The sequence below is a fragment of the Ursus maritimus genome, unplaced genomic scaffold (genome assembly GCF_017311325.1).
Source record: "Ursus maritimus isolate PB19 unplaced genomic scaffold, ASM1731132v1 scaffold_26, whole genome shotgun sequence".
NCBI classification, from domain to species: Eukaryota; Metazoa; Chordata; class Mammalia; order Carnivora; family Ursidae; genus Ursus; species Ursus maritimus.
The window spans coordinates 11,769,681-11,781,681 of record NW_024425119.1 but is presented as its reverse complement, the minus strand read 5'-3'; positions in this window follow the sequence as shown (position 1 = coordinate 11,781,681).

Here is a 12,001-nt window from a genome sequence, read left to right as displayed (position 1 = left end):
AGCCCTGAAGGGGTCTGTCCCTTCTTCCTGACGGAGGGGACATCCGGGCTCAATCTGCACTTGCTTAGTTTCTTTCCTGCTTCATCAACCTAGCATTTCTGGAAGCTGACGTGGCTTTGGGTCACAGCCCGCTACGAGAATAACCTTTCTGTAAGATTTAGTAGGCCTGGGTGTGTTCTGTTCCCCTTCTTTATTACATCATGCATAACTGGATGTGAAATTCAATTCTTCTTGTTGCTTAGGAGATGGGCAGAGTCCCTAAAGTCTGAGAATATTACAATAGGTGCTAAAGAATTCCACATTACAAAAGAATACGAAGTTGGCCCGCTCTCCCAGACATGCTAAGAAATGGTAAAACCCAGATCTGTTAGCATTAACAGTCACCCACCTGCAACCTTTGAAAAGAGTTGAGATGGAGAGTCAGGGGTGAGGATCCCTTTGGAGGCAGCTCTTAGAGCGCTGTGCCCACTCCCACCCAGGGGGGAGAAGAACGAGGGGACTTCCCTTTCACTTCCAGCCAAGAGAGAGGACTCCAGGGTCTGAGGCAGGAGAGAAATGAAAAGAATGAGAGAGACACCGAGCTGCACTAGGTGTGATTATAGTCTTAGACAATGGTGAGGATGGGCCCATTTCCGTGGACCCCAGACATAAGCGCCTTGTGGGTGGGGAGCCGGCCCGGAGCTTTCTAAAAGGGCTCCCTGGAGGGATGACGTGACCAGTAGATGTGGACTTCTGGGAGCCTACAGGGCTAGGGGAGGGTGAAACTCAGCCATCCAGAGTAGCTCTGTGTGAAGTCGGATGACTGTTATTTATCATGCAAATGGGACACCTGTGAGGAAGAAAGGGGGTGCCCTTAAGGAGTTTGCTAGGGCAACGGAAACTAGCCTTGCAACCAGGGCCTATGGTCACCCTCGTGGTAAGGGGACTGAGGTGGAGCTGCCTATAACCACTTGGCAACTGCCTCCCACAAAAGGCCAGCTTTGCCTGCCTGCCAGACCCTGCGGCTTCCAACACCTGGTCACGGTAGCCCCAGTCCTATAAGATGATGCTCTTTTCCTCTAGTCCCACTGCCCCGAATCGGACCCAGAAGGGTTCAGGAGCGATAGCTGGCGAGAATGGGAGGGTCTCATTGGGGAGATAGGGAGGAAGATGGCCAGGTAACCCTCCCTGGGTCCAGGCAAAGAGTTGGCGTCTGAAGTCCTGCCCTGCTGGAAAATGAGAGACTCTCGAATTTAGATAAAAGTCCAGAATTTTGATCATTACCATGGCCTGGATATTTAAGCTACTAAATGAGGCTGTTTTGGTGACCGAAAATGACCCGTGTGCATAGGAATGGTCAGAAAAGCTACTAGACCGGTCTGAAATCTCCTACCAGTGCCAGAGAGAGAATCTGTTTGCAGAATGGATTTAAAGGGACAGCAAGAGAAAGACGAGAGTTGCTTTCCGATTGCAACCGATTGAATCAATATCAGTCATTAAAATACAATTGAAAGAGGACACGAGAACTTCATCTGTTCCTCATGCCCTGAACTGTAGGGGGGCTGGCAATGGATCACCTCCCGTTGATTTGATTTCGATCCAAGAGCTGTGTCTGTGGGGTCCGGCCCATGCCTGGCACTGAAGAAGCGTCAATGAATACAAGCTAGTGTAATGACTTACCTAGCGTCCACGATGGGCCAGAGGCATGTATTATCCTTCTTAATACTTAACCCTCTACGGTTCAAGGTCCAAGGTTTCATTCGTCAGTTGTAGAGTTAGGATTCCCACCCAGGGTTTTGTCCTGCTACAGGTGGTTGCCATTCCAGAGTTGCTGAAATTTTTCTTGAAGAACAGAGAGAAGATACATCTTATTAGTTTTGTGGACTGCTTTGCAGTTCAGTGCAGAAGTCAAGAGTAGGGACCTTGGAAGCAGATGGCCCGCCTTCAAATCCTGCCGACGAGCCTTATAAGCCATGTGACCTTGAAAGGTAGTCAACCTTTCCGTGTCCTCAGAAGCAGCAGCTGGTGAGTGTGGGAGAATCCAGTGGGGGAGAGAGGAAGGAAGATGGCCAGGCAAACTTCGCTGACTACAAGCAAATAATACAACCATTATATTCTACAAATATATTTAAAGAAACAACTATTATTATATTATACAAATAACAGATCGCTTATAGCCATAATAATGATACCTATTTTACAGCGTTACTGTGAGGTTTAAGTGAGATAATCCATGCAAAAACCTAGAGAAGATTCTAGTGTATGTTTAAAAATGTTGACTGTTGGGGTGCCTGGGTGCCTCAGTCAGTTAAGCATCTGCCTTTGGCTCAGGTCATGATCCCAGGAGTCTGGGATCCCCTGCTGAGCAGGGAGCCTGCTTCTCTCTCACCCTCTTCCCCTTCCCCCTGCTTGCGCTCTCTCTCCCTATCTCTCTTTTTCTCAAATAAATAAATAACATCTTTCAAAAAAATGGTGACTGTTGTCATTAATGTGCTTTGATGATCTCATTTCCTAGATGCTTGGAGCGCAGACCTCTCTACGGCCCGAGGGTTTAGAAAACAGTACATCCAGATACTACAGGCTCATGGTCAGTACTGCTCTCTCTCTGGTTGACCAGGACCCCTCATGGCCTCTTGAGGAGGTCAGGCTCCCTCTTGTCTGGAACCTCTGCTCACGCCATACCCATGCCTTCCACTCCCTACTGCCCTCTCTCTGCGGAGTCTATGTTCTTTCCAGTATATTTTATCCCAGAGATTAGATCTGCATCTGTGATGACCCATTTCTTGTCTCATCGCTTCTCTCCCTTTTCATGTTATTTGCTTTTCTTAACAAAGGAAACTTGCAACTTCAGTTCAAATTTCCTTTAGCAAAATTTTCCCCAAAGATAAAGTCCTTCTCAGGAGGCTTCTTGGAACAGGAATCTGGGAGCTTCCTCTTCCCTTCTGTGCGTGGGCAGAGTTTCCTGTTTGCCTGTAAGGTTGAGCCGGCCTATCCCCCAATGGTTCTGGGAGGAAAGGACCCTCCAGGAGGCCTCCCCCCAACTTTTGTGAGAGGAACCTCACAATGAACTCTGACCAGCCAAGCCCTGGAGAAGCTGCATCTTCTCCTCCCCCTGCTATCCCCATTTTTGCCTTTTTAGCTTCAATAACCAGATTCAGTACTGGTTCTACCACCAGCCTAGAAATCATAAGCAAAGACATAGCCTCCTTCCTGATTTTTGCCTATCTTCTCAGTATACTCTATCGTAGGCAAAACCTATACTAAGGGCACTCACTGCGAGAGTGGCTTCAAGAAAGCTGGCTTCGAAATGGGCCAAGAGTTCCTTGTTAGGCAGCCAGATAATGGGAGACAGTGTTTGAAGTCGTACCAAGTGTCTGGTCAAAGCAGAGATGGCAAGATAAAAAAACCTGTCTTAGAAACTGGGAATTGGCAGGTCCTAGAATTTTTTCCATGCTAAGCAGCCCATAAAGGAGACTAAGCTGGTCTGCACTGGGGAGGGTGGTGACAGATGCCGGTGGAGCAGGAAACTGGATTCACAGGGCTGTGAAGAGGGCTCTCAACAGAGCCCTCTCCCAAACAGAGAGCCTGGGCCTGAAGTACACCGAGAAGGGAGGCTTGCTCAAAAAGGGCTTATACCAGGCAGGAAAGCATGATAAAGCATGGCGGACAAAAACTGAGTTCAAGTCTCACTCAGCCCCACAATGGATTAGCTGGTGACCTTGGTTAAGTTACTTATCTTCTATGCCTTGGTTTCCTCATTTTGGAAATGGGACTGGTAACAGTACCTGCCTCCTAGGTTGTTGTAAGAATTTAACTGAGATAATGCTAGTGCCTAGCAGAGGACCTGACACCACCGGAGTCCTCAATCAACAAACGTCAACTGGTGGCAGTAGCCGGAATGGTGTCCCCAAGGGTAGTGCCTAGAATGAGCGGTTAGTCTAGAAGAGGGGAGGGCTGTGTTGACAAGGAGAACTTAATACCAAGTTGGATTCAGTAGCAAAGCTATAATTTCCCTCTTTGTGGGTAGCTAGCATCCTCGAACTCCCTACAGGATGGAAGAGCAGATTTCTACACGAAACCATTGACCAATGGGTGTGATAACCAATCTGGCGCAGCTCCGTGAGACGGGGGTCAAGTTTAGAGTCTAGAGTGAAGAGTTACCTTTAATTCTTGGAAGCATGTAGGTGGAGAAGTAAGAACAATCTATTTTTCAGGATGAGCCCCCCTACAGTGATTTTTTTGCCTGTGGATAAGGAATGTGGAGACGCAAACTAGTGCGGAGGTTAAGGGTACAAGCGTCAAATATTGTTCACAGTCGTTAGTGTCTGTTAGAATCACCTCAGGGCCTTGGTTGGAAGACTACAGCGTCTGAACTTCCACAGTTTCTGTTTTTCATTTTGTTTTACTTTTAATCTGTCCTCTCATGTCTGTGCCTCTGTTTCTGCTCTTGCTATGTATATACCCAGTACCATCTGGGGCTGTTAAAGGTTTTGTGTTGAAGTTATAACTTAAAAAACTGGGGGGCGCCTGGGTGGCTCAGTCAGTTGAGTGTCCCACTCTTGGTTCCAGCTCAGGTTCTGATCTCAGGGTCGTGAGATCGAGCCCCTTGTGGGGCTCTGTGCTCAGCGTGGAGCCTGCTTCAGATTCTCTCTCCCTGTCTCTCCCACTCACCCTCTCTCTGTCTCTCTCAAAAAAAAAAAATAAATAAATAAAATCTTTAAAAAAAACCTGACTTCCCAGGTCTCTTCCTCTCTTTGTACTTTTTGGAGGCAAGTCATTAAATTCATTCAAGTTTTTTTGAATATTAATAATAAATACATTTTTAAAGATTTTATTTATTTATTTGTTTATTTAGAAGAGAGAGAGCATGAGTTGGGGAAGGAACAGAGGGAGAGGGACCAGCAGACTCCCTGCTGAGCACAGGGCTCAATCTCACGACCCTGAGATCACGAATTGAGCTGAATACAAGAGTTGGACACTTAACCAGCTGAGCCACCCAGGTGCCCCAAATTTATTCAAGTTTTGAAATTCTCTGATATCATTTAAACTTTTATGTGATTTTAAGTACCTTGAGAATAGACATGTCATAAAACGCAATTCACTTGTTGGCTGATTATTACAATGACCTGAAACTGATTCAGTCTGAGAGAATAAAAACAGGTCATTAAGGTAAGTGAGTGGGTTCAGTGACTAGTAGATCTCTTGAGTTTATGAGATGGGAGTTTCCTGTCCTAAATATTGTATTCGTTACTGAGCGCTGGAGATTGAAGCCGGGGTGCAGGGGTGCAGGGGTGCATGGGTGTCTGGCTCCAGGGGTCTCACGCAAACTGGGTTCAGCCACTCGCCGCTGACAAAATCCAGAGGCAGACAGACGAGTGGTGGTGAAGCAAGAAAATAATAGATTTCAGTGAGGCCGGCACAGGGAAGACAGGGGAGCGACGTGTCAGAGACTATCTCCCACCCCTGTTCTTGGCTCAGTAGGGTCTCCGACGGAGTTCCCAGGGGTGCTGCTGCTCCGCCCACCGTACTCTGAAAACCACAGCTATGGCCTCCGATGGACTTGGTTGTAAATCTCCCCCTTAGCTACTTTTATCACCTTAACCAACTTATACAACCTCTGTGAGCTTCAGTTTTCCCATCTGTAAATAGAATAATAATACTTACCTCTTGGACTTGTTTTGAGTATCAGTTAAAAAAATATATGAAAAGTGCCTAGCACTTAAAAAAAGTAACTATGAATGAGTGGATGGATGTTAGGGACTAACATAGCAGGAGTGGGAGGCTTAAAGAGCTGGAAAATCTGGGACTATAAAGGGCATTAAGAAGCAGGGCGGAGAAGCCGAGCTGTTTCCCCTTTGGCTCCTGTCTGCGCCCGCCATCATCGCAGACTTGGGAAGGCATGGGGGTTCGTGGGAGGCAGAAGGGCCAAAGGCGGCTTTAGAGCCCTCGGCGGAAGAGACGGGGCTTGGCTGTTCTCAGCAGAAAAGATATTTCTGGCTGGTTGCTCAGCTTTGTAACTCAAGGCAAAAGCACATCCAGAAGTATTTTGAAGGCAGAGAGAAACTCTACTGAAGGGCGGACTGTTTCCATCCAAAACTCTCAGGGCCGGACTTGGCCTCTCAGGAGAACACTGTTTGCAGGCCTTGGGCTGGGGCTCGGCAGTCTCTTCTGCTCAGAATGTTCTTCTCCTTTGGCCCCATCTGTGGAACTTGTATTCATCCTTTAAGGTTCTTCGTCTCTGTGAAACTAGTGGCCCTTCACAGGTGGATTTCTTTGTTACCTTGTTAACACATCTCTCTCTCTCACTCTCTCTCTCTCTCAACTGTAAGCACTTCAAGAGCACGAACTTGAACTTGTCTTTATATGCCTTTTGTGCTCTCTAGCAAAGGACTGGCTCCATAAATGTTTGGTAAATTATGGAGGAAGGAAGAAAGAGAGGGAGGAAGGAAGAGAGGAAGGGAAGAAGGAAGGAAAGATTTGCATTTTAAAACGCAAGTTTCTAGAAGGCAGGATTGACATGCTAGTCTTCAGTTGGACCTTCCACACTTAACTCAGCACCCTGAATACATCAGGCATTCAGTCAACACTTTTCAAACGTTCCTGCTTTTAATTAGGACTTGCACGGCTTGAACTTGGGTTTTGAGCGTGCTTAACAGCTTCTAACTCCTTTGAGTTTCCTTCTTGCCCTCTGCGAATGTTTACTTTCTTTACTCTTTCACCTGCTCAACGCTTTACTTCATTCCCTCTTCTCCCAAGAAGAAATTAGTGTATTGAACACCTAGCTAGGGGCACAATGAATAACTTTCTATTTAAATTTTGCTTTACTCTACATTCTCAGACTTTATCATTACAGCACCGAATGGGTTTAAGAATCTACCTGTGAGTGGGGAGCTCTCCTCTCCCCATACTCTCCTAACCCATGAAGGAAGAAGCCCTGCTAACAAATTCACTTTCCTGGGGAACTGCCACAGCTTGTGAACCTGTCAGCTAGGGCCGCCATAACACAATACCATACACAGCGTGGCTTACACAACAGACATTGATCTTCTCCCCATTCTGGAGGCTCAAAGTCCTTGATCAAGGTGCCAGTCGCTTCGGTTCCTGGTGCAAACACTCTCCCTGGCTTGCAGATGGCCCGCCTTCTTGTTGTGGCCTTTCCTCTGCCATGTATGGGATGGAGAGAGCGAGCTCTGGTATCTCTTCCTCTTCATATAAGGACACCACGTCTATCAGATTAGGGCCCCACCACTATGCCCTCCTTTAACTTCTCCTCCATACAGGCCCTATCTCCGAATACAGTCACACTGGGAGTCGGGGCTTCAATGTGTGAATTTTAGGGGGACACAATTCAGTCCACGGCACCGTGGTTGCTCCGGTCTACAAGAGGAGGAGGAGTTAATTGGATGACTGAGAGCCTGACCCATCCGTTGGGCTGACTTTTAGGGGCCAGGCGTGATGTAAAGATGGGAACTCCTGCACCTCTGGCCCTCTTTGTTGAGACTCAGAGGGCTGGCGTTGTGTTTCTGGATCATTCTCTGTGAGTAGAACCGTGAGTAGACTCGGGCTGCCCCAGCCAGACCTACTCTCCCTCTTTTCCTTCTTTTCAGCCTGCTGCTGGGTGAGTAAATCAGGCCAGGGCTGCTCTGCCGATCTGTCTGTCCGCAACTCTGAGAAGGAGAAGAACGCCTCCCTCAACTCTGGTCCAAGCCGTGTTTGCCAATTGGACTTTATGAGAAAGCCCAGTCCTTGGAGCTCTTGAGCTACGTGGTGACTCTATTTTAAATTGCACCCCTCCGTGTCCTGGCCTTTCCCATCTCCTGACTCTGCCCCTTTCTCTTTTCTCCACAGCACTTTTCCATTCTCTAATATTCCTCCAGTTGAGCCGTAAGAAGCTTGTAATACACTTTCAAATGGCTTTCTGAAAAAAGATACTTTAAGTGAAGGGTCAGAGCGTCCTTCTATGGAGGAAGGTGGGGACAGATTAACTTAGGGAACTATGCTCTTAGGCACAGTTGAGGGAGAGTCTGTTACCTGTCATCTGACACCTAAAACATGGTTTTGGAGCAAAGGCGATATAAACAGGCTCTGTGTCTTTGGCTCATGGAAGCTATGCGGGAAATGGTGGTGATGGTGGGGACCATTTACTGAATCCTTCAATGTTTGGGCCAGAACGCTAAGTGATTTACACGCATTTTCTCTTCTAAGTATCCCTGGGATGCAGCTAACACCATTCATTCGATTTTACAGTCAAGGAAACTGAGGTCCAGTGAGGTTAAGTGACTAGCGTGGAGTCCAACTCAGGTCCGACGTGCGTGTTGCTCAGCTTAAGAAAAGCATTTTTTTTTTAAGATTTTATTTATTTATCTGACAGAGAGACAGCCAGCGAGAGAGGGAACACAGCAGGGGGAGTGGGAGAGGAAGAAGCAGGCTCCCAGCAGAGGAGCCTGATGTGGGGCTCGATCCCAGAACGCAGGGATCACGCCCTGAGCCGCAGGCAGACGCTTAACGACTGCGCCACCCAGGCGCCCCAAGAAAAGCATATTCTAACCATTAGAGCTGGCCAGCGACAGAGTGGAAGGCTTACCACGTGGTCTCTTTGCTCCGAGCCTGACCCAGCAGAAGCTGGGTGACCATCTGTTAGGGCTGCTGCAGAAAGGAGATCGATTTAGACAATTTCTGAGTCTCTTTCCAACCGTAAGATCTTATGGAAACTTGACAGGCGGTCCTGTGGGAAAGGAATTAGATTTGTTCTTTGTAGCTCTGTTCAATAGAGTAGAATTTCTCAGGCTTTTCCATCTAGAAATCCCCAACGTCAAAGGCAAGTGAATGGATACTCCTGGGAGGTCTGGGGCAGAGCTGCCAGAAGCAAAATTTTGTGTCAAGTCTGGAAAACAAATTGTTTGAACTTTAGATTATACATGAAAATATGCTTGTTTGTTGTAAGGAGAAGTATTTTAAAGTTTTGAAAACCTTTTTAAAAGAAGGTTCAACGCAAAGCTTAAATTCCGCCCCACTTCCCCAATAAATCTTCATTTCAGTTTGGTTCATCAGGAAAACATGCCATATTTATTTTATGAGTTTACAAATCCCCAACACATCACCAAGTTTCCCAGGGGAAACATTTGTCTTGGTGTGAGAAGTAAAGCAGTAGTGTTAAGACCAATGGGGAAAAGTTACAGAGGCGCAAATCAGGTTTTATCCCAATGCAAGCAGGGTCTTTCTAAGGGCTGCAGTGGTCCGGCAGTGGAAGGGACCCTCAAAAAAAGTGGTAAGTAAGTAGCCACAGAAAAGTTTCCTAGCAGAGATGAGTCAAGGGTCCAAGGAAGTTAAAAGGGGACTCCACTTTGGAATCCTAGTGCCAGAGCAAGTTCATGGCCATGATGATAGGAATAGGTGAAGAGCGTTCTCTGCACCACTCAGAAAAGGTTTGTAGAGAAGCCATGACTGAGTAACAACCAACATAGTCTTGACTATGTGCCAGGCCCGATTCCCAAAGCTTTAATGTGTCATTTAGTTCTGAGTGACACATATTATCATCAGTCCCATTTTCCAGATAAGGAAATAGAGGTACAGGGAAATTAAGTAAATGGACCCAATGTTTCACAGCTGCTAAGAAGCAGAGCTCAATTTTGAATTCAGGCTGTTAGGAGTTAGGGCCGGAACTGGCTGTATCAGCACCCTCCCTGTCCCCTACCACATGCTGTCACCTCCTTGGTTCCGGGCTCTGACCTAGAAGGGATCTGGTCCCCAGGAAGGTGGCCAGGTGGCGAGCGGTCAGGACATCTGGACTCTCGTCCACACCCTGCCACTAACCAGGTGACCTTGGAAGGGTCACTTACTTTTCCTGTTTTTTCACATGCTAATTCATTATTTCTGAGCCTGCCAAGGAGACCATAGTTTTGTTTTGTTTTGTTTTTACATATCTTTTACTAAAACTCAGGAAAATCGTGCCATGTCATGTAGGAGTCCCACTGTGCTACCAGCAGAACTGAACTATAGCAAAACAGAATGAAGCAAACAACTAAAAAAACAAAAAGCAAAAAACCTACTGGGAGGCGCCTCTCTCTCCCTTGGATTTACTTTTCTAGCAGGTGGCATCCTGTCCCAGGGGGCTCTAGACTCTGTAGGGAGCGTGTCTTTCATGAGACCAAGGGTTGTTCTTCATGGCTCCCAGCACCAACAGTATAATAGGATTTACTGAATTCCTCTTACTCACTGTGTATTTGAAGCTTCACAAAAATACGGGGAGATTGTGTCCAGATGGCCGTCTGGTTTCCAGTTTAAATGACCGCATGATGCATTGATGTGGGACAGTGGCTTCAGCTGTGAATCATTTCTGGATTCCCCACTGCTATAGCGAGAGGAGGAGGAATTTTCGGGATCTCCCAGGGAATCTCTGCTCTAATGTGTCCCCCTCCCAAAAAACAACAGAGGCTGGGGGATGGGTGAAATAGGTGACGGGCATTAAGAGTCACCTCTTACGTATCATGATGAGTGCTGAGTAATGATGTATAAATTGCTGAATCACTGTATTGTACACTTGGAATGAATATAACACTATATGTTAGCTATACCGGAATTAAAATAAAAAACTTACTAAAAGAAAAAACACAGCAACAATGGAGCCAGGAAAGGCTCCTGATACAGAGTCACACTGACCACTAAGACCTTTCTCTTATCATAAGCCCAGGATCGGTGAGGCAAGTCCCACATAAGTCTTCCCAGGATGCTGTTTCAATCATGAGAGGATCTCACTGGGAAATTGGGCCACCAGAGGAATTTTACCCCTCATCTCCTTTTCATTTTCAGAAGACTCACCTCCACACGAGAGTCAGATGCACACGGGCTTGCTATTTTCAATCCGGAAAATTTGCCTGAGTGACCCGAGGCACTTGTGTTTGTAGGTGTCAAGAGAAGGCAGCATTGATCTGATGTCCCTGGAAGATCTTCCAAGTGGCCTAGCAAGACTGGGACAGCTCAGAAGAAACCGTCTGCTCACTCATATATTCCACAAGCATACCTTGAGTACCTACTTGGTGGAGATACATAGATCACCATATATAAATATCTGTCTGTCTGTCTGTCTATCATCTATCTATCTGGTCTAAATACATAGCTTACAGTATGGCTAAGTTTATTCCATAAATAAAACTTGGTAATACAAAGAGACGAGTGTAGTATCAGAGGTGGGGTCAAAGAGCTGTGGAGAGAAGGGAGGCCTGTCTTGAGTAGGACGGCAAGGGGGAAGGGCATTCCAGGGAAAGAGCACGAAGGAAGTAAGGACCAAGAAATAAAGAAACACTGAAGAGCCGCCATCACTGAGGGCAGGGATGGTTCAGTGTGGCCAGTGCACAGGGTGGGTTTATGGAGTGAGGGAAGTATTTGGGGCTGGAAAGACAGATTGGGGCAGCTCATGAACCTGCCCCAGTGAGTTGTCAACCTGGCTTAGAGGTGGGAATGAAGGCAGTGAAGAGGGGAGAGTCTGAGGACAGATGGAGTGAATTAAGGGGCCCAGGGGGGTTAAACGGGAGGAAATGGTTATTGAGAATTTTATAAAGAGATTGTTAATAATACTCTCAGCTAAGTGCATTGAATACATTCTATGGGCCAGGCAATGAGCTAGGTACTCCATTCACATTTAATACTCATAGTCACCTAGGGCAGTGGGTCCTGTAATTATCTTTTATTTTACAGGTAATGAGACTTGGGATATGGAGGTAAAATAAATTGCCCAAAGTCACAGATAGTGAGAGAGCTGAGATTCAAACCCTGCTGTCTTATCCAAGGGAGAAATAACTCAAGACAAGAAATGTAAGGAAAGGAGAAGAAAGCCAATTTACTTGTCTCGAGTTATTTGTCTATTTCTTCCTACAGCACTCGTTTCTAAACATGTTTTATTTGTCCTAGATGACCTTTCTTTCCAAAATCTTTGGTAACATTTTCTTCTTTGCCTATACCTTTTTCTTATTTCCCTCTCTCTGCAACCAGTCCTACATTTACACAGCTCATTGTGAAACACTCT